This window comes from Anser cygnoides, chromosome 36, assembly GCF_040182565.1.
Source record: "Anser cygnoides isolate HZ-2024a breed goose chromosome 36, Taihu_goose_T2T_genome, whole genome shotgun sequence".
NCBI classification, from domain to species: Eukaryota; Metazoa; Chordata; class Aves; order Anseriformes; family Anatidae; genus Anser; species Anser cygnoides.
In genome coordinates this window covers 1,759,950-1,783,397 of record NC_089908.1, presented here as the reverse complement: position 1 = coordinate 1,783,397, position 23,448 = coordinate 1,759,950, and positions in this window count along the sequence as shown.

The following is a 23,448-nucleotide window of genomic DNA, read 5'->3' as shown; positions in this document are numbered from 1 at the left end:
TTTGGCAAAGGCCACCTGGTTACTCAGTACTAGGGGATCTGCCAACCGAGCTGGACCTGCCCAATCAAACCTGTTACGCACTGTAGAAGGGGATAAAGTTCCTGTAGTGCACGTAAGAAACATGCTGGGTAAAACAGTCTGGGCTACTCCTGCCTCAGGAAAAGGCAAACCCATTCGTGGGATTGCTTTTGCTCAGGGACCTGGATGCACTTGGTGGGTGATGCAAAAGAATGGGAAGGTCCGGTGTGTACCTCAAGGGGATTTAATACTGGGTGAGAATAGCCCATGAGTTGTAGTATGTTAATTATTATATAATACTGTATGTCATCACCATTGTGATTGCTATATGCCAATGTCCCATTAATGGTATCACAGTAACAGCCACGCAGATAATGATGAATGAATTTTGATAGAATTGGACAAGCACAGTGGTGTGATGGAACGAGAACGGGCTTCAGCATGCAATGATCCAACACCACACACCACCTCTTCTGCCCTGAACGACTGCTGTGACAGATGGAGCCCAAAGTCAGTCATGGACTACACAAACTCTGTGGACATTGTATATACGTATCATTATTATTATTGTTTTCCTTTCTTTTCTGTCCTAATAAACTGTCTCTATCTCAACCCACAGGCTTCATTTTCCTGATTCTCTCCCCCATCCCGGAGAGGGAGGGGGGAGGGTGAGCAAACAGCTGTGTGGTGCTTAGCTGCTGGCCGGGTTAAACCACATTTCCCTTAGTAAACTTTTTGCTGGGTTGAAAAGGAGCTAAGTGCTCTTACTTCAAGAGGAACCTTAAAGTAGCCACCTCAAAGGGCTGTTTCACATCACTCATATCAAACTTCTCATATCCAACTTGGGCTGTTAATTGTTAATTAAACAGCTGGCAGAAGAAAAATAAGCAATTGGGAGCAGGCCCTTCTTTGAGAAGTTCCAGCCAGACAGCACAGAAATTACCCATTTTCAGTAGCACACCTAGTTCAGAGAGGCCTCCTCTGTCCTGCCTGTTCAGTTTCCAAAACAGCCTGGCAAGGAAACCCACCTGTGTCAGGGCTGTACACCTGCTCCATTTCTGCAGAACTGGTCTGCCAAGGGGCACAACCAACCAACAACTCTATTTTACTTTGCCCAAGGTCTGCACATTTAAAATGCAGGAAGACTTAAATAGAATCGAATAAATAGAATTAGAAGAAGCTGCAAGAAATCACATCGCCAAAACCCTCAGTATATGGCCTTTCTTAATATTTTTCAGCCAACATCAATTGCTTGAAAACTTGGCCACTTCTTTCAGAAAGTCCTTCTTTGGGCCCCAAGAAGGACTGGGGGAGGCGAGGGGGTTTGTTCTACATTGCCACTCAATTTCTCTTCCAGGAGACAAAGCACGAGAAATCACATGCAGTTTGATAGACTGGTTTACCTAAGAACCTGGTCCTGATGGTCGTAAGAGGGGTTTGAAAGCTCTTCAAATTACACCCTTCTCCAGACTCTTTTGGCAGAGCATAAAGCACTAGAATATGGGATACAGTGAAATAGGGGTCTGGAATAGCCCTAAAATCAGCTGGTTATCAAATACTCCAAATGAACGATGCTCTGTTATTAATGCAACAGCGAGAAGAACCCAAACTGTTTCTGACACCAGGGATTCAAGTCATGGTAAAGCAGCTCCTTGATCTACTTGAGCTTGATAACCTGTGCTCATGATCAAAGGACTTCCAGTGGAGGACAGAATCACCTAAAGGAACTGCAGGAGACAAAGCCAGAGCTGGCGGCCACTCAGAAGCTGTGCTCCCTTAAGACTCAAGCCTGCATTTCAGTGCCTTTCAAGAAGGCATGCAGTGCTTTCAGCCCATGCTTGCACACTGTTCCTACTTTTAGGGACTTTGTACACTATCTGGGAGCGTGTCCATTCTGAATGGTCCATCGGGAGTGTCCATCCTCCCATAACCAAATATTTCCACAAATAAGACATTCCATACAAATTCAGGTCTCTAAACAATTGTTTAATTTCAACTGGTTGTCTTCGCTAGTCATTTCTTCCTCTGCCAAAGTTGCAAAAAGTAAACCCGTGAGCTTCAAGAAATACCGCGAGGAAAAAGGGAACCACCCAGGCCAGAATCAGTGCAGCAGAGAAATCACAAGTTTATTTGCATCCAAAAAACCCTTAGATCCAATTTACTGGTAAAACATGCTCCAGTGGTAACTCCAAATCCAAAGTTATGATTTCTGAACTTGTGAGGGAAAAAACATGTATGTAAACAGCACTGTGCAACACACTGGGACAGAAGTATATTGAAGCTTTATAAAATCACCAGGCTTCTTCTCGTGCAATCTTGCAGTAGGAGGATTGTGTCCTCCTTCTGTCGGCCACATGGTTTACTCTGATTTCCTTCTCTATCCTTTTCATACTCCGAGGATTTTTGTTACGGTCCTTGCCTATACTTCAACTTCTTGCAACTCTGCTGTCCTTTTCCAGCCACTGGGACCTTATTGTGGAAATAGGAAACAAGCATATTCAGAAGCCTTGGAAATTCAATAGAAAGAACTAGTTCTGTCAACATACCTATTTCTTGGCTTGCTACTTACAAAACACACAGTTTCAAGTGATGATTTTTATTACGTCTCCTAGTAAGTCTATTTGTTAATTCCTTTTTTAGTTTTTAAAACCTTTTGTACCTTCCCTTACAGCATTGTCGAGAACACACCTCCCCTCTCGGTCTTCACTAGGATTTAATCTAGCACAGAGATTTAAGTACTTGCAGTGATAATTTGGTTATCTTAAGGCCCATCTACCTAGTGGTAAGTGATCTTTCATGTTAATCCCTAGAGACGTCATGCTCCAAGGCTTCACCTCTGAGCCTCATACAATGAGGCAATCTCCCCTCAAACCTGTGATTTGTAACAGCAAGCACTTGCTCAGCACACCGCTGCTCCTGCCAAAGCTTACAGCATTGAATTTGCTCTAGTGATCCATAAGCACCTATTCTGCTATGCTCTGAGGGATATGCTAGTTGCCAGAATACTGCATTTCTCAAATAATACTGCATTTACTTAAGCCTGAAGAGAGATGAAAGAACAGTGGGAAGAGAAGGACCATCACCAGTTTTAGAGCACATGGTGTCACAAAAACCTACAGTACACCAGCAAGAACGCAAAACCACCGCGCACAGGACAGAAGCAGCCTTCCAAATCTCACATTTTAGAGCTAATTAGAAGATTTGGCTATACAGTTTCCATTAGAATTCATAAGTATTGGTGTCCAGATCTTAGGTTCTTTGGAAAAAAGTGCCCAAGTTCACTCAAATCTGGACTCCCACTCACAAAGCCACAACAGATGGCATCAAGTTAGGTGTCCCCGAAGTACTCTCAGAACTTGCTATAAGTTAGAAGCAACAAAGCTTCAAACTCCTGTCTCAGAGCTGTACAGCAACCAAAATCTGTAAATCTGAGATGGTCTTCAAAACTGCTTTTGGTATCCAAAAAGCAATCCTCCCATCCTCACAGGTAAGAAACCATGGAAGAAATCTTACAGTTAGCTCAAAAGGCATGCAGCTATGTATAACTATGAACAACAAGAGCTGAGAAGCTGAAAAAAGTCACCAGAATTGGTTTCAGAGATGGGAGGGGAGCAGGGAGAAGCCTGTGAGCAGTAGCCTGAGGTTCACAACTGTCAGCATGAAGACCTGTTGGGCTGATGATTTTGCCACATAAAAGAATTACTGTACATGACCTGTCCTATCTACACACCACACATTAAATGAAATTAAATACAAAGCCACGGGACATTTTAGAATCAACATTTGCCTCCACACCTCCACATCTCCCCCACAAACTCAGTTTTAATCCACCGCGTGTTTACCGTGGTCGCTGTGCTTTGAGACGATTCTTCTTCCGTACGAACTGTTGACACAGCCAGGGAAGGCAGCCTGGTTGAAGAGGATAACGTTGATGTCTCCATGCCACTGTCCTCGTTTAAAGCAGACAGACCAACCACATGGTGTCCGTTCAGTTTGCTAGCTTTAGTCTGAGCACAGGCCTGCAAAGAGCTGAGGAAAGTGCCGTTGTGGAGACAGGTAGTGCTGTGAAAAGTGCTCATGAGCTTTGGTGATTTTTGATCACTCTCATCGGAGTCGAGTTTAGGAAAGGATAGGGATTTGATATTGCTCACTGAAGTGATGGGGGACAGGGACACTTTGGAAGACAAGGACATCTTTTCACACTTTCCCAACTGTGGCAAAGTGATAAAGCCATTGGGTTTGTGAAGGGGCTTGAAGTCCAACGTGGCCCTTTCTATGAATGCCAGAACCTCCTGATCTTGCAACACAGACTCAGACCCTCCTTTGGGCAAACTGCTATCTAACAGCTGGGCAACAACCGGCCCAGTAGTACCGACATGGATTTCCAGAATGTTTTTTAACTCCTCCTTATCATCGATAGTTTTTAATTCCAGTTTGTCAAATGGGTCTTCTTCACTTTCAAAATCAGCTGGGTTGAAGTCTGCTTTGGGGCGAGGTGGACTAAGAACTTTCTGCTTCACAGCACTGCTGTCGGCTGGCGTGGGAGTAAGAATGTTATTGTGCTGCAGACCAGCGAGGATGGGGTTAATAGGAGGAGGCATGGCCTCAGGGCAAGGTCCCTCTGAGAACCCCATTCTGTTGCTGTCCTCTGGGGCTGCTTTTGAGTTTGCTATTGCTTCTTCTGCCTTGCGTTCAGCTTCTTTCTGGGCAGCTTGAATTTTTTTGATATCTTCAGCCCACTCGATTGTTTTCTTTTCCAGGGAGAAGTCATACTGACCAGTGGTAGAGAAGGAAAGAGGGAAAAAAATAAAGACAAGTTATAAGAATCACAGCTACTACTTTACAGCAGAAGTAACACAAGTAACACAGAGCAAGAACTACATGATTCATCACAGACAGACAATTTTTCCCCAGCATCTCTTATAACCTACAGAATGGCAAAACTAGGAGACACCAGCAGTAGTTCATTTTACCTCTTGCAGCAAAATCTGGCTATAGTCTGGATCAGAATCTCATATTTTGTGTCCATCCTACATTTAGTTTTGTTTAGAGCTACTGATGATCACAAGATCAGTTTCACAACTCTCTCCCCCTCTTCCAACAAGAAAATAGATGCAGTCAGTGGAAGCCTGAAGTGTCAGTGACAGCGATGTCACACATGATGGACAGTCACACCCAGATCTGGCACCACTGAACAAGGCATTCAATACTACAGAAGAGTAATTTTTGCATCCAAAGAGCAATAAGGTATTTATCAGTTCCCCCTAAAAGATTCCTAAGGGACCTGACACTAGTTTTAGACCCACTGGTTGGAGAGGTATCAGCATTCTCATACCTGTGCTAAGGACTCATCAGCCAAAGGGGATGTGCTGGCTACTCTGACAACAACTTCCTGTAGTAGCAGATTTTGCCACTGTTCTTGGCATGACTGGATCCCACAAGCTTTTCTCATTTGACATCAGCTCCTTCAGGGTTGGGTTAGCACATAAGACATTTAGATAAGCTACTCACTACCAGCGCACAGGCCACTGTGGTAGCCTGATTGAGAGGACAAAATTCTGAACACACTAAATACATGTGAAGCTTTAATATCTTACAGAGACCAGATGCCCTTAGCGCCCTCCATATCATGACAAAACATTCAGAGAACACAGCCTACAAAGCTAAGTCCAGGGTGTAACCTACCTGTGACTCACAAGAATTACAGCCTGCTTGCCAGGATGATGTCACATAACCAAACGGGTAATAAGACATCCTAGCTCTGAAGAGCAACAAGTCAGGAAGGTTTGCTACGCCTCTGCTGGGCTTTTCTGGGACTCACACTGTGCTATCCATCCCATAGCAGGCTCCAGAGAGAACCTGGAGACCTATCTCAACTCTATACTAAGTAGTTTTCCCTTTCTTTAGCTCTAAGAGATGGGACATATAATTTATCAGCAAGGTGATTTTGAAACACAACTCACTGGCAGAAGTGCTGGGCACTATTCATTCCACACTTTGCCATCTGAGCAGAGCTATCATAGCTGTATACATACAAACACACGTTTAGACACATGAAATACTAAGTACATGGCTTTGGTCAATTTAGCCTCAATGCACTGTTACTACTTTGAATAGCTCCCACCAGAACTGTATAAAAGCCAAGTAGTTCTGTGCAAGGCATAGCCTACATGATCACATCATTTTATTTGAGGCGTTGCAATCCAACCAGGCGTACTGTATTTGAACCCCAGCTTGGCTGGAAAACAGAGATAGCACAGAATATGGTCATACTTGTAGAACCCTGTTTGAGGGTATGCCATAGCATGGGTGTTTCAATTATTACCATCTTTCCTCTTAGTTTAGCAACTTAGTTTACAACTTAGTTTAGCAATGTCAGGGTAGCATTTAAACCCTTACCTGTTACACAAAAACACTGTGGGTTTTTTGGAGTAGATATACTAAAATAAATGCCATCAGACTTTTTATAGTGACAAGTAGTACAAACTTTTTGCATGGCTTACAATATTATCTTCCTCTACATTCTAGCAGACTATGAAATAACAGTATAGCACAGTGAAGATATATATATATAAAAAATATAGTTCACAGCATCGCACGTTGAAGACCTAGGGTCACAGAGGAAAGAGCAGAAGTGCACAAACCATCCTTACCTGGGCTTCTCTGACAAGCTGAGAAGAATCAGGCAGGCAGAAACCAATGGGTAATCCAACCTTCGAAGGGGTTTTAAATTTGTCTCCTATCTTAAATGGGACGTCATCGAGATAACTGAAAGGCCCTAAGATCACAAGAAGAAATTGTATCAAAAACCATACAAATTTGATGCATTCAGTTAAGTCTCATGTTTCTGTATTTGGCAGCTACTCTTTCTCTGCTACCCCAACCACACAATGTGACTCAATACAAAGGAAGTTGCGTGATAAGAAACACACTGAATATGCCTGGACTTCATTGCTTCAGTTTTGTTCTTTCTAAAAGAATATTCTAGTCCATAACTATATTTTACAACACTCCAATCGCTGAGCAGATTTTGAAGTTAATATTCCAGCATCTTAGCTTCCCTCATGACAACACTATGCCTACACAACCAGAAATTGAAGCTCTCCTGAATGTTGCGTTCTGTTATGCCTCTATAGAAGGAGCCATCAGTTTTTGTTATATTCAAAGCAAGTTTTAAAATGACCCAGCTGTAGAGCAGCTAAGAAAAAAAAAAAGGTTTGACATACAAGTGGAAAGTAACATTTGGACAGAAGGGGTCACAAGGACAAAGTAGCCCCAAGTCCAGGAGATCTGCTTTAAACAAAACACGGTGAAATAGCTCAAGAACATTCAGTGTAGCAATTCTGACTTTCCAAACAAGGCAATCTAACTGGATCCAGTCTGATTTGTGATCACTCCAGTGGGAGGCCACAGACTTATTCCATGGTCCTCCATCTGTGCTTTACATCTGTCACTTACGTGTAGTATTTATAGTGTTTTAGGACAAAAACTTTTCAAGCACCCTGCAAACTCACTAGGCAGAATCACCAACAACTCAAGCTCCTCCAAGAAGCCAGACTAAAGTTTTTTTTTTCCATGAGCTGCTGTGAAGAAGTGCGAGAAAACCCATAACATAAATTGTAGTCAGTTTCTAGATTAACTGGTCTAACCTTCTGGAATTACATACAAGGTTTTTGACTGTATATTACTAGACAAACACTCCAAATTTTTGTTATCATTTGTAACTTTGCTCCGAATGCTACAGATCCAACAAGACATTAGTGGCAATGTAAGATGTTTGGTGACTAACCTCTTGCTCAGTGAGCTGTGACTTGCCATTTTTATGTGACCCATTTTCATACTTGGATGACAGTTTAAGTACTATTTGTGCTCCTTCACTGTTGACTCATCTACAACAAGGCAGCCACAAGCTCCAAGAGGACAAGCAGCTTTTGAGAACAGGAATATCCTGTTAATTTGGAATCAAATGTTTATGTGCTGTCATCAGTTGACCTCTTGTGCTATAAACTGCATTGGCTGGTCCCAGAGCCCTGTTGGGACACAGAGGGCATTTCCTCTAGCCCTGACACCCTCAGGCTGAACAACCTACATGGCACCCATACTACCAAAACAAAAGAGCGCTCCAGGCAGAATATAATAGTATTTTCACTGGTCCTTACTGAGAAGCAGTACACAGCACAGCACTCAAACTGCACCTCGCTGGCCACCAACACCACGACACCCAAATAGCATTTGAGCTGGCAGTGTGAGAACTTGGATACAACAGTGCGTGTTTATGCAGAAGTAGCAATTGTGGCAGCCTTTGTGCTTACACTTACATCATGGCCAGGTCAGAGACAGCCTTATCTCCTCCTAAAGGCTCAGAGTCAAGCTTGCCTGCTGCTACCATGCCCTGGTTAGTCCCGCTGCTACAAGTCCAGCTCTAACTGGGATGATCCAAGCACACAAGCCAAGCACAATTACCTCTTTGCACCAATCTCACAGCCCAAATTGCTCAGTATGCAAATACTTGTCTTATTAGACCTATTGACACAGTAAGTGGGAGACACCTCCCCTTCCACAGCCTTCTTGTTTGCCTGAAATACACACTAGCCATAGAACACACTCTGTGGTATTTACAGAAAAACATCCCTTGTTTTGGGACAGTAAAAAACCTAAGTGCACCCAGACTAGATGAGCTGAACTGATGGCTGTCAGTTTAACCTCAGCACCTAGACTAAGGAATAAAAACTTTCTTGGTTCTTTCCAGTATGTTAATTTTCTAATACAATGCTATTCTATTTCTAATACAATGCTTCTCTTGAATACAATCCTGCTACAAAAACATCAAGCATGTGCTAAGAGACACCAACTGTTTTAGGACAGTTAATAGAAAAAAAAAGTGTTTCTGAAGCAAAACACTGATGCTCATAGCATTCAGCCCAATCACAACAGTACTAGTCTAGGAAAACTTGAAAACTGACCCAGAAAGTAAAGAATCCTTCACTTTCTTTTTTTTTTTTAAATAGATGACCTTACTACCTGAATACTCAAATAGATAAAGACTCGATTTGTCTTCTAACAGTAAATTCAATACAAAAAGCAAAACCAACATATACAAAGTAACATCCAAGCCACTGTTTCGATGGTAACGTGGTGGTTTTACTCAGGTGGGCGGCTGAGCTCCACCTCAGCCACTCTCTCATAAGAGAGGGGCAGGGATGATGGGGGATAGTCATAGGCTGAACTTCAGTTTAACCAGAGAACAGGCACAGCGTTAGCAAGCAGATATGCAAGAAGGAAGCCAAGGCACTTTGTTCCTAACAAAAAAGCCAGTCAGGGGCTGAACAGATTAGTCTCGATGGCCAGGACATTACTCAGCAGCAACAGTAAGATTCATCCTACTGATAGGACAAGGATACCAAATTCCACTTACCATGAGAGTCAGACCCCAACTTCTTAGAAGCCATTTAGAACCTGAAAAACATTTTAAAATTGATTTAGCAACTAGCGTCTTGTTTCACCCTTCGTAGAATCTTACTTATTTCCTTGGTGTCGTGATGGACAGTAATTAATGTCTTTTCTCCATTTTCCTGAATGCCTTTTGATCAGGTCTTGGTGTTTAACTAATTGCCTCACTAACGTGAGGTTCATCCCAATAGGTGTAGGTAATAACTTGTGATACATTGTGTTGTTAGACTTGATCAACCGGTGGGATACCACTGGTGCCAAATATAAAAATCACACCTGACAATTCTAACAAAGTTACAAATGCAAAAGTTAGAATTATTTTTGCTAGGGAGAGTTATATTCTCCTTATCTACTTCTACAAAAGCACAAGCAGTTCTTACACACAGCCTTGACCAATATATATAAGCACAGTCTTTTGACTAGTATTTGGATGAATTTCAAAGTGGCAAACACCTTGCTCAGTGTCAAGACATACATCCTGAGCGTCAGTTGTGTTGCTTTCACAGATAAATCCTTGTTGTTCCCGGGTAACACATGATTCCAGATTTACAGACTGCCATTTCCCACTCCCCATCCGTGCCCATGTTCTATGCTCCAAAGGATAGAGCACTGTCTCCTCATGGTTTAATCCTTGTGCAGTGATGGGGTGGATAACATAAACTGTGGCATTACGTATAGTAAGCACAAAGGCAGTAGCCATGTTAACAATGGGATCATAGGTAAAATTTACCAGAGTCCACCAAGATTGAAACTTCCTCTCAAAATCATTGGCATTGTCCCAAACAGCCTTTTGGACTTCAACCGGGAAAACCTCTTCACTTCCTTCCCTAATGATCTTAATTGCGGTGAAGGTAGTAAGGAGCACCTGGTATGGTCCTTCCCACTGTGGTTTCAAAGTTTTCTCTGCAAGAGACTTGACATATACGTAATCTCCAGGCTGTATGTCATGCACCGGTCCATCCAGCTCTCAGTTCCAGCCACGTGTTTTTCTATTTCTCTAAGTTGCTTACTCAAAGCCACCATATAGGTAGTCAGCATCTCTTCCCTAACCTGGGTAGACATTCCCTTCTGGACCCCGTATGGTTTCCCATAAAGCATTTCAAAAGGACTTAATTTTTCTTTAGTTCGGGGCTTAGTCCAAATCCGCAGCAATGCTAGCGGGAGAGCTTGGGGCCAGGGCAAGTTAGCTTCTTGCCCTAACCTTACAATATATTGTTTGATCAAATGGTTCATTTTCTCCACTTGGCCACTCGATTGAGGGTGGTATGGAGTGTGGAGTTCCCAGTCTATGCCCAAATGCCGACTAATTAGCTGTACTATTTTTGAGATAAAGTGTGGCCCCCTGTCTGAGGACATGGTGGCTGGAACTCCGAAGCATGGTAGTATTTCCTGTAGCAGTACCTTGGTTACCTCTCGGGCTTTGGCAGTTCTAGTGGGTACTGCCTCTGGCCAACCTAAAAAAGTATCCGTTAATACTAACAAATATCAATACCCCCCTTTTCTTGGAAGTTCAGAAAAGTCAATCTGCCATTGTTGTCCAGGCCCATGGCCTTTCCCAATTTGGCCCAATTTCGGTTTGGGGGTATTTTTGGGGTTGGTCTGGAGGCAGAGGTCACATTGTCGGGTTACTTGTGTGACAGTAGCATACAAATTCCTAGCCGTAATTTTCCCAATCAGATCGTTATATAGGGAATTTATTCCCCAATGAGTTTTCCGGTGTTCTTCCCTTACTAGTGACCATAGCAAATTAGAGGGGATGACTAATTTCCCTTTCCCTTCTTCAGTAATAGCCCATCCCTCTTGGTTATACTCTCCCTTTTGACTTTCGATTAATTTTCTGTCCTTTTTGTTATATACTATCTTACCTTCAAGGGGGATCTGCCCGTCTAGGATTAGGGCTCCCTCAGTTGCTATCTCACCTTTTGCTGCTTCTTTTGCCTCTCTGTTCGCCAGATCATATCCTTCTTCCAATTCTGAGCTCACCTTCCGGTGTGCCTTAATACGCATGACTGCTACCTTTTCAGGTAGCTGGACCACTTCCAATAAGCATATTATCTCTTTCGCATGTTTGATATTTTTCCCTTGCGAATTTAACAGTCCTCTTTCTTTCCAGATGGCTTCGTGTGGGTGCACGACTCCAAATGCATACCTTGAGTCCGTATAGATGTTTATTTTCTTTCCTTTTGCTATTTCTAAGGCACGGGTCAGAGCAATTATCTCGGCCTTTTGTGCAGAGGTATCTGTTGGCAAAGTTTCAGATTCTATTACCTTTTTGCAAGTGGTAACTGCATACCCAGCATGTCGTTTTCCGCTGATGATGTAGCTGCTCCCATCAGTGAACCATGTTTCCACATCATCACCAGGAGTGTCCTTCAGATCTGGACGGCTGGAGTAGGTAGCTTCGATGGTCTCCAGGCAGTCGTGGTGTACTGGCTGCCCTTGGTTTAACCTTTGTGGGGAAAGCCAGTGACTGCCTTTCACTTCCAGCACTGCGGACACTGTGTGAGACACTAGCACAGTTATTTTCTGGCCCAAGGTGAACTTGCATGCTTCCTGGATATTTAGCACCACTGCTGCAACGACTCTGAGGCATCCCGGCCATCCCTTGGTGGCGGCATCCAGCTGCTTAGAAAAATAAGCAACTGGGCCTTGCTTATTAAGACCTGGGCCCTTTGATATGGGCCCAGGTCCTGTGCTAGTATTCCCAGGGCAATCCTCTGTTTCTCATGGGAGAAGAGGAAGAATGGTTTATTCACATCTGGAAGTCCCAGAGCTGGAGCTGACATGAGAGCCTTCTTTAGTTGGTCCAAGGCTCACGTGGCCTCCTTTGTCCATTGGAGGTCCCTGTTCCCATTTGTAATGAGTGCATACAGCGGTTTTACAAGCAATCCGTAATTATAGATCCACAATCTGCACCACCCCGTCATTCCCAAAATGGTTCGCAGTTCCTTTATCATCTCAGGTTTCGGGGTTTGACATACTGCTTCTTTGTGGTCCTGCCCCAAGGTCCACTGCCCGGCACTAACCTCATAACTCAGGTAAATCACCTTCTGCTTTACCACCTGAGCCTTCTTCGATACCCAGTATCCCTGGAGTCACAGAAAGTTTAAAAGGCTTACTGTCCAGGCCACACAGGCTTCTTCTGTCTGGGTGGCTATTAGGAGGTCATCTACGTACTGCAACAGCCTTCCTTCTCCTGGTGGGGCTTCCCAGGTCTCCAAGTCCTTCGCGAGTTGTTCTCCGAATAAGGTGGGTGAATTTTTAAAGCCCTGAGGCAACCTTGTCCATGTGAGCTGTGTTTTTCACCCGCTTTTAGGGCTTTCCCATTCAAATGCAAAAATTTTCTGGCTGGCTTCATGGAGAGGGAGGCAGAAGAAGGCATCCTTCAGGTGTAAAATGGTAAACCAAGTTAGCTCTGGTGTTAACCATGTTAGAAAAGTATATGGGTTTGCCACCACAGGGTAAAGGTCCTCAGTTATACGGGCAAAATAGGAGTGTTAAAGTCAGATTGACACTCCTAATAATGCTAATTGCAGACAATTTTCAATTTAAATTGAATTTAGCTGGATTCAATTTAAATTAAATTGAATCGCTGGATTCATATAAATTTTTCAATTTAGTACTCAGCCAATGAGAAAACAGGGGAGGTGATCAGGTGTCGGGTAATAGGGAATAAAAGGTTATGATATCACAGAATCACAGAATCACAGAATTGTAGGGGATGGAAGGGACCTCGAAAGATCATCGGGTCCAACCCCCCTGCTAAAGCAGGTTCCTTAGAGCAGGCTGCCCAGGTAGGCATCCAGACGGGCCTTGAATATCTCCAGAGAAGGAGACTCCACAACCTCCCTGGGCAGCCTGTTCCAGTGCTCCATCACCCTCACTGTGAAGAAGTTCTTTCTCATGTTGGTGCGGAACTTCCTGTGCTCCATCTTGTGGCCATTACCCCTTGTCCTGTCCCCACAAACCACTGAAAAGAGGTTGGCCAAATCCCTCTGTCTCCCACACCTCAGGTATTTATACACATTGATGAGATCCCCTCTCAGTCTTCTTTTCTCCAGGCTGAACAGACCCAGGCCTCTCAGCCTTTCCTCATAGGGAAGATGCTCCAGGCCCTGTATCATCTTTGTGGCCCTCCGCTGGACTCTTTCCAGGAGATCCCTGTCTTTTTTGTACCGGGGAGCCCAGAACTGGACACAGTACTCCAGGTGAGGCCTGACCAGGGCAGAGTAGAGGGGGAGGATCACCTCCCTTGACCTGCTGGCCATGCTCCTTTTAATGCACGCCAGGATCCCATTGGCCCTCTTGGCCATGAGGGCACAATGCTGGCTCATGGCCAACCTGTCGTCCACCAGGACCCCCAGGTCCTTCTCCTCAGAGCTCCTCTCCAGCAGGTCGTCCCCCAGCCTGTACTGATACGTCCGGTCGTTCCTTCCCAGGTGCAGGACTCTACGCTTGCTCTTATTAAACCTCATTTGGTTTCTTCCTGCCCATCTCTCCAGCCCGCCCAGGTCTCGCTGAATGGCAGCACAGCCTTCTGGCGTGTCAGCCACTCCTCCCAGCTTTGTGTCATCGGCGTACTTGCTGAGGGCAGACACTATTCCCTCATCAAGGTCGTCGATGAAGATGTTGAACAAGAGTGGACCCAGCACCGACCCCTGGGGAACGCCGCTAGTCACAGGTCTCCAGCCGGACTCTGTGCTGCTGATCACCACCCTCTGAGCTCGGCCAGTCAGCCAGTTCTCAACCCACCTTACTGTCCACTCCTCTATCCCACACTTTCTCAGCTTCGCTATCAGGATGTTGTGGGAGATAGTATCGAAAGCCTTGTTAAAGTCAAGGTAGATGACATCCACTGCTCTCCCCCCATCTACCCAGCTGGTGATGCCATCAGAGAAGGCAACGAGGTTGGTCGAGCACGACTTCCCCTTGGTGAATCCATGCTGACTACTCCTCATAACCTTCTTCTCTTCCAATTGCTTGGAGATGGCATCCGGAACAAGCTGTTCCAACACCTTTCCAGGGACAGAGGTGAGACTGACTGGCCTGTAGTTTCCCGGATCCTCCTTCTTGCCCTTCTTGAAGACCGGAGTGACATTGGCTATCCTCCAGTCTTCAGGCACCTCTCCTGTTCTCCAGGACCTTTCAAAGATGATAGCGGTTTGGCGATCACCTCTGCCAACTCCCTTAGCACACGTGGATGCATCCCATCAGGACCCATGGATTTGTGTGCGTTGAGCCCACTCAGACGCTCCCGAACCACTCTCTCGTCAAACAGGGGGGAGCCCTCCATTTCCCAGACCCTTTCTCCTCCTGCCAGGGTCGAGGAGTCCCGGGGGGGGAGTCCTTGAAGCAAAGACTGAAGCAAAGAAAGCATTCAGTATCTCTGCATTCTCAGCAGCTCCCGTTACCAGAACACCCCCCTCATTCAGCAAGGGACCCACATTATCCCTAGTCTTCCTTTTACTGTTTACATACTTAAAAAAACCCTTCTTATTATCCTTTATCTCTTTTGCAAGCCTCATCTCTAGGTGGGCTTTAGCCTTCCTCATTGCGTCCCTGCAGGCCCTGACAACACTTCTATACTCCTCCCAAGAGGACAGGCCCTTTTTCCACATTTCATAGACCTTCCTCTTCCTTTTGATCTTGTCGATGAGCTCCTTGCTCATCCACGCAGGTTTCCTGCCCCCCTTCCCCGATTTCCTACTCTTAGGGATGCACCGATCCTGAGCTTGGAAGAAGTGCTGTTTAAATGTTGCCCAGCTCTCACAAGCACCCTTGCCTTCTAGTAATCTAGCCCATGAGATTTCCCCAAGCAGGTCCCGGAAGAGGTCGAAGTTGGCTCTCTGAAAGTCCAGGGTAGCAATCCTGCTTTTAGCCTTACTTCTTCCACCAAGTTCCATCTTGAACTCCACCATCTCATGGTCGCTGCATCCCAAGCTGCCCCCAACCTTCACATCCCTAACAAGCCCATCCCTGTTGGTAAGGACAAGGTCCAGAAGCACCCCCCGCCTCATCGGCTCCTCCACCACTTGCGTCAGAAAATTGTCTTCAACGCATTGTAGGAACCGTTTGGACTGTGCGTGCCTGGCCGAGTTGCTTACCCAACAGATGTCTGGATAATTGAAGTCCCCCATGAGAACCAACGCCCGTGATCATGAGGCTACTACCAGCTGCTTGTAGAAGGCCTCATCGACCTCCTCCTCCTGATCTGGTGACCTGTAGTACACCCCCACAACAGTGTCCCCCATACCAGCCCACCCCTTAATTCTCACCCACAAGCTCTCCACTTGTCCTTCACCCTCCCCCAGGTGGAGCTGGGTACACTCTGTGATATGTTTACTATAATGCGCTCCTAATTGGCGGGACGCCCGCCATTGCAATCGCAAATAAAATAGCTTCACAGAAGATCCTGTCTGAAGGAAATTGAGATTTTTCTCACAAATTTAAAATCACTATGAGTGTTAATCAGCACTCTGAACAAGACAGGCATCACAAGGGTGCCCATATGCTTTATTCCTCAAAACATATGTTACAACTGCAGCAAAGAAATGTTTATCAAAACTCCCGTAACCGTTACTGCACATAAGATGGAAGACTGGTTACAGAGTGGGTGGAAATGGATGTAACTCTGAAAGAGTCTGTTTCTGGAGTTATACACAATATGAATATCCAATTATGACTAGTTCATTGGGCTCTTCATATAAAAATTCACACAGAACAACGAAGATTCAATCCCAGAATTTGAAAGTTAGGGCACTTTTGGGGAAGCTAGGTTTCTGTTTGTTTGTTTGCTTGTTTGTTTTAAACTACTGTGCTAGTCCCCAGGATAGACTGGGTGAGCTGGCAGTTGGCCTCAACCCTGTGATTAACATTATTTTTTGGAAGAGTTATGCATTTCTCTCTCCTTTTTTTTTTTTTCCCCAAGGGTTTAATAATAGTTACTGAATCATGAGGTTTTTTAATTTTCATTTTGTCCTCACCAGTGGAGTATCTACTACCGTTGCCTTTCTGCTCCTTTTACCTGAGTTAATTTGCTTTGCCGGAAAGGTGTATGCGCGTGCTCCTGATCCAAGGCCCAAATGCATTCCTTTAGCTATAAAAGAAAAGAAAAAAACAGAGGGGGGGAAATATTTCAGTGAAACACTGACAATAACACTTAAATGAATTGCATGAAATCTAACCTATGAATTTACTATTTCCCTCATGCACTTTAATTCCTACAGTGTCCCTCGCAAGCGGAGTCCGTTGCTGCCACAGCAATGAATGGCCAGCTTCAGCTAGTTCAGGCATTGGCAGCAGTTTAGCTGCATTCAGAGAGCAAAACTGCAGCACAGAGCATCCCTAGCCCAGCCTGCCGGTTCTGTGGGCTATAAAAACATGTCCAAAAGTCTGTGTAAATACACTAATGTTCAGCACACACAGAGCTCCATGCTACTGTGGACCTGCTGCTGCCTGCACCATAGCTACCTACTTTTTAGTCAGATCAGGTGTACAACAGACTATTCTGCAGCTTGCATGGCAGGTGTACACTGGATTCATAAACCTGTAACATCCTAAGAACAGAGCTTTCTGAGCTTTATCTCTTATAAATTCCTTTCTTCTAAAAGAAATTCTCTCCCTTCTGAAAATGTAACAAAATACTGCTGTTTAGATAACAGCAGTGCAAATTTCTTATGCCACTGACAATATTTAATATTTTCATACCAGAGCTTTTTCATATGAGCTAAACAAAGGCATATTCCTCCCCATACTCATTCTAATCTGCAGTCTAGATATTCCACCCATGCACACTGTAAGTGTGGGTACGCTGGACTCTGTTAGAAGGCAGATGATCTCTTTCCTCCTCACACCGGTGCAAAGCCCCACACCCCACCAGCGGGGAGAGCACGAACCAGCACCAGTTAGCTGTAGGGGGAGCTGGGTTCAAGCCCAGTTTAAGGCCATGCTCAGAAGGCAGTACAGATGCAGCCTGTCTGTCTACATAAATGCTTCAATGTGGCCTTTGAGAGGCTAATAAATAAGAACTATACACAGAACTTTTAAAACCAGCAGAACATGTGCAGCTAGCTACACCTATGCCTTTCACAAAACACATCAGATGTTCTCCTTGCTAGCAACCATCAACAGAGGTAGCCAGTAGTCCTGAAGAAACATCTCTTGAATTATTACCAGCCTTGGATAAGATGTCATTTTCAAACAGAGGTTTACACTTTTTTCCCCACGTTTCCACTGGAATAAGCAGAATAGCATCACACTGCATATCAAGCCTGGATGCTCTCTAAAACCAGCAGAAGTGGACTGTATAGCCACGAGACAAGTCATTTATAAGATTTATCATGGGAAAAATAAGCAGATGACAGTATTGTCATGGTGATACTGATACTAGCATGAAGCAGACTTCCTACATTTAAAGGAACAACACCCACTTGAAATTACACCTATTTCTTTCTTTTACCACATTTTATTAAAAAATCACACCTCTAGCAAGATCGAACTATACTGCTTCTCATAATTGCAGTATCTGAGTATCCTACCTGAAATCACCACAAATATTTAAACTAGTAGCAAACTACAAACTTTATGTATTTTAAGGCTAGAAGAGAACAGTATGATCATGAAAGACAGAGCTAGGTTTTACAGGCTGCAGGCTTACCAACAATGCCTTTTATAGTTAATTCAATCACTACTTCTAGACTGCCTAGGTACTTACTCTGCAAAAATGCACACACTCAGATTTTAAAGTTCCTTTTAAAACAGTCTCACAAACCTACATTAAACCTCAGTCCTCAGGAATCACTTCTGTTCAAGTCCTGATTCCCCACGACTCTGTTATTCGTCGGCAAGTACTCAAGAAATCACGAAGTATGCAAACACATTCACTTTACAAGCTATCTCCCAGTATGAGTGCTAATATTCCACAGCAGGAAAGTCTTTGTGCAAGAAAAGCATTCTCCATTCTCAAAACAGAGGGAGCCACCTATTTACTGCATGCTAAGAGTGTCTACAAGGTATGGCTGTGTACAGCAACTTCTGCACTGCTGACTCATACTCACTGATTGCAAATCACCTTCATCTCACTTAGAGAAGCCCTCAGTCATCAGTGAGCTTTGTTCCTTTTAATTCGAAGGAGGTGCAAAGTCTTCTGCACAATTTCTACTTAGAGGTGCTTCTGTGGTATATTAAATAGCATTTTTCTGCTCCTTGTCCCTCTTAACATAACTGTGTACATTTATATGAGAAGATGGTTTGCGTTAAGAATGTATTTCTTCCTGTTCCTTTTTCTCCCACATGTGCATGATAGTTCCTGGTCTCTTGAGTATTTAAGCCCTTTGCTCCTGATTTGACAGAGAAGCCTGAGTTCAAGTGGTGAAATACGCAAAAGGAACAGATGTGCTTTTATGAAACATATATGTTAATCCCAAGCCAATATTCTCTGGAAGTAAAAGGGACAAACTTTCTACATAAAATATGAGACACTTGGCATGCTATAAGTAACATTTTCTATACTGTGTTTACCCAACTGGCTGTAAGAATCAATCAAAAAGACTTTATTTTCATCACAAAATCTTTCCCTTCTTAAATTGTCTTTCAGGCATGAGACACATTAAACTGAAAAAACTTAGTACTCCGGATATTTTTTGCCCTCCATTGAATCCATATACATATTATTCCATAGTTCATTTTTATCCAAAAATCAATTAATTACAAAACCTTCCTCAGGTGCTAAAGGACCTTGGTTTATTTCTGCTCTTTCCATTTTTGTTTGTCGATCTGAGTCTCTGGCATCAGCTGCCCTTTCACTGCCAGCCAAGTCAATGAATGATATCCTAGAAAAAAAAACAAAGTTGCATTTATCTTAGGGGCTTCTTTTTTTTCTATTTCCTTTTTTTTTTCCTTTTTTTTTCTTTTCCCTTTTTTAAACCACAGAGAAGCAACACTTGAAATCAGAAGAATGATTAGCAATAACTACCTTTGAACAAAGAGAAACACCTGATGGAAATATCTGAAGCATCAAAATAAGCGTAGCAGCAGAGCAGCATCAGAGCATTCTGGCACTAGCACAATCATAACAGAAAGTACAATTGCATGTGATGAACTGACTGTTGCACCATATCATCATCTTTGTCCACCTATTTCTGGAAGAGCTCTGACTTCTCTTATGGACATATTTTGAGATCCTTTCCCCACCCCTGTTCCACCTCATTTTCAGTACCAAAAGAGAAAAAAAAAAGCACACATGCCACACCTACGTAACCACATACACTTCTATTTCTAAACTGCCTGTTATGCCTTTTCCTCTCTTCACTATTTGTGGCTCTTCCATTTTGCCTTGTATTTAAAATAAGATCCTGGGAAGCTAGTCTGCATTGTAGTTGCTGTAGGGGTGTGCCAACACATTTTTTGACACTCAGCAGTAAGGTTGATACTTAGACCTCTATCCTCAGACCTATTTCTTGGGGATGTTTAGTCTGGAAAAAAGATGACTGAGACACAATTGCAGTCTTAATGGCTGCTACAAAAGGAAGTAAGCTGCTCTTTTTGTCCGGTGCAAATGGCATCAGAGTCACATTCTCAAATTATCAGAGGGTTAGATGAGGTACTAGTATTCCTCTGACCAAAGGTAAACATCTGTAATGGAATCGTCTCCACCTGGGCTAGTCACCCCAGGCTCCCTTTGTAGTCAATTACAGGAGAGAAATGCTTTTATGTCAGATGGATTTGCCTCTGTTTTTGGTGACTATGCAGAATGGGATGAACTGGATCCCAGAAATGACTTTCTTTACACTGACTTCAAAGGTGATGAGCTCACATGTGGATGTGTCCATTGCAGACATCTACCTTTGGGCAGATTAACACCCCAGACAGGAAAAGCTTTTTAACACTGAAGATGAAGGGATAGATTTGATTGACAAATTTCTTCACTGGAAATTTTTACAAGCAAGTTTGACAATCCTCTCACAGATGTGAGTCAAGCACGACCCCTTGGAGCAGAGAAAGGACTATGAAACTTCTTAAATTCCCTTTGAACTGTATCTTCCGATTTAACTCCCTGATGCCCACAAACTCAATACCTCCTCTTAGGCTGCCTCCCTGATGTCCCTGAGGTCAATCTCCTCATCAGTCCTGAACAGTCCCAGTTCTAGTCTTACCTTCCAAATGTCCTGTTGGTTGTATCTTTAATTTGGATTTGGATGATAGCATGAGATCGAGAGGAATCCGAGTTGACTCCAGTAGCTCCTGTGCTATGTTCTTTCCCCCCCTTCAAAATCACCTGCAAAATAAGGGGGACAAAATCCAATAAAAACACAGTCTCTCAGAGATTTTGCCCTCATAAAATGAAGTTATATCAGGAGCAATGCTTCATTACAGCCTTGAAATTCTGGTGCAAGACAGATGTTAAGTTAGACTGGATCCCTTCCAATGTTTCTGTCAGAACTTTGGATATGGATTTGTTTGCAGTGACACTATGGAGCTTAGAGAGTATAATGCAGACAAGAAGTTGCTGCATTGTACATTCACCCCGGTTTGCAAAATATCTGGACTATAAAATCAAAAACAAACGTATGGAAAAAAAGAAAAAGATTGCAGAGAGAATCTAAGAGATTTGTGGGATTGACAAGTTTTTTCACCCCATTTTCTCATATAACAGATTGTGGTGGTTTTACCGTGCTAGGCGGCTGAACTCCACCACAACCGCTCACTCACTCCCCCTCCTCAGAAGAGGAGGGGAAGAAGTAAAGGAAAGAAACAACTCATGGACTGAGATAAGGATAATTTAATTAAAGGGAAAAATAATTATTAAGGAAAGATTAGTATTAATTAAACAATTTAACTAAAGGGAAAAAAGGGAAAGGGGAAAGGGAGGGGGAAAGGGAAAAAACAAAACAAAACAAGTAAAGGCTGTGTGGAAGTGCAGAGGAAAAAAATTACTCTCTACTTCCAACAAATGAGCGATGCTTGACCACGGCCTTGAAGCAGGGCCTCAACACATGTAGCTGGTGCTCAACACATGTAGCCTGAGCACCAGCTTAGCTCACGTCACTGTTGCACTTGCCTGGTTCCTTGCAAAGTTGACCTGTCGTTGATCGTGCAGTGTCTTCCTACAACATATAACTTAGATTACAGATTAGTTTTCTCCCAAGGTTAAATCTCCTTGAGGCACTCACCTGATATCCTCATCCTTTTGCATGACCCACCAGGTGTACCCTGGTCCTTGGGCGAAGACAATCCCACGAATGGGTTTGCCTTTTCCCATGGCAGGAGCAACCCACACCGCCTTCCCCATCCACTTCCCTACATGCACTACAGGGACTTTAGATTCTCCCACAGTGTGTAGGGGTTTTGTTTCAGCAGGACCAGGACAGCTGTCAGACCCCCTGTTGTCAACTAGCCAAATGGCTTCTGGTAGATTTATGTCCCATTGTTTCCATGTCCCAGCACCCAATGCTCGTAACATAGTCTTTAACAGTCCATTGTACCTCTCAACCTTCCCAGAGGCTTGTGGGTGATAAGGGATGTGATACACCCACTCAATGTCATGTCTCTTGGCCCAGGAGGTGACAAGATTGTTTCCAATGACTCCCACTGTCAGACTCAATTCTCTCTGGCGTACCATGACGCCACAGCACTTGTCTTTCCAGGCCCAAGATAGTATTTTGGGCCATGGCATGGTTTATGGGGTATGTTTCCAGCCACCCAGTAGTTGCTTCTATCATAGTGAGTATGTACCGTTTGCCTTGGTGGGTTTGTGGGAGTGGTCCGATGTAGTCAATCTACCAGGCCTCACCATATTGAAACCCTAGACACCTCCCCCGGTTCCAGGGAGATTTTACCTTCACGGCTCTCTTGATTGCAGCACAGGTCTCACACTCATGGGTAACCTGTGTGATGGTCTCAATGGTCAGGTCCACCCCTCGATCATGAGCCCATCTGTATGTGGCATCCCTCCCTAGATGTCCTGATGTTTCATGGGCCCATCGAGCTACAAACAGCTCACCCTTACATCCCCAGTCCAGATCCACCTGAGCCACTTCAATTTTTGAAGCTTGATCCACTTCTTCGTTGTTCTGATGTTCTTCAATAGCACGACTCTTGGGCATGTGGGCAGCTACATGATGTACTTTTACATCCAGGTTTTCTACCCGAGCAGCAACATCTTGCCACAGGGTAGCAGCCCAGATAGGTTTACCTCTGCGCTGCCAGTTGCTCTGTTTCCATTGCTGCAGCCACCCCCACAGAGCATTTGCCACCATCCATGAGTCAGTGTAGAGATACAGTACTGGCCATTTTTCTCTTTCGGCAATTTCTAGGGCTAGTTGTATGGCTTTCACTTCTGCATACTGACTCGACTCGCCTTCCCCTTCCATGGCCTCCACAATTCGTCGTGTGGGACTCCACACAGCAGCTTTCCATTTCCGATGGCCCCCTACCACATGGCAGGATCCGTCAGAGAACAACACATACTGCTTTCTGTCTTCTGGCAACTCATTGTATGGTGGTGCCTCTTCAGCACGGGTTACCTCTTCTGTCGGTACTCTGAAATCTGCCCTCTGGCCAGTCCATGATCTCTTCCAGGATTCCTGGGCGGTTGGGTTTCCCCATTCGAGCCCGCTGTGTAATTAACGCTATCCACTTACTCCACGTAGCATCGGTTGCATGGTGTGTAGTGGGGATTTTCCCTTTGAACATCCAATGTAACACAGGTAGCCGTGGGGCCAAGAGGAGCTGTGCTTCTGTACCCACAACTTCTGAAGCAGCTCAAACGCCCTCATATGCCGTATCTCTTTTTCAGTTGGGGTGTAATTGTCTTCTGATCCTCGATAGTCCCGGCTCCAGAACCCCAGAGGTCGACCTTGAGTTTCTCCTGGGGTCTTCTGTCAGAGGCTCCAGGTGAGCCCATGCTCCCCAGCTTCAGTGTAAAGTACATTTTGCATAGCTGGTCCGGTATGGACAGGCCCAAGGGCTACTGCACGAGCT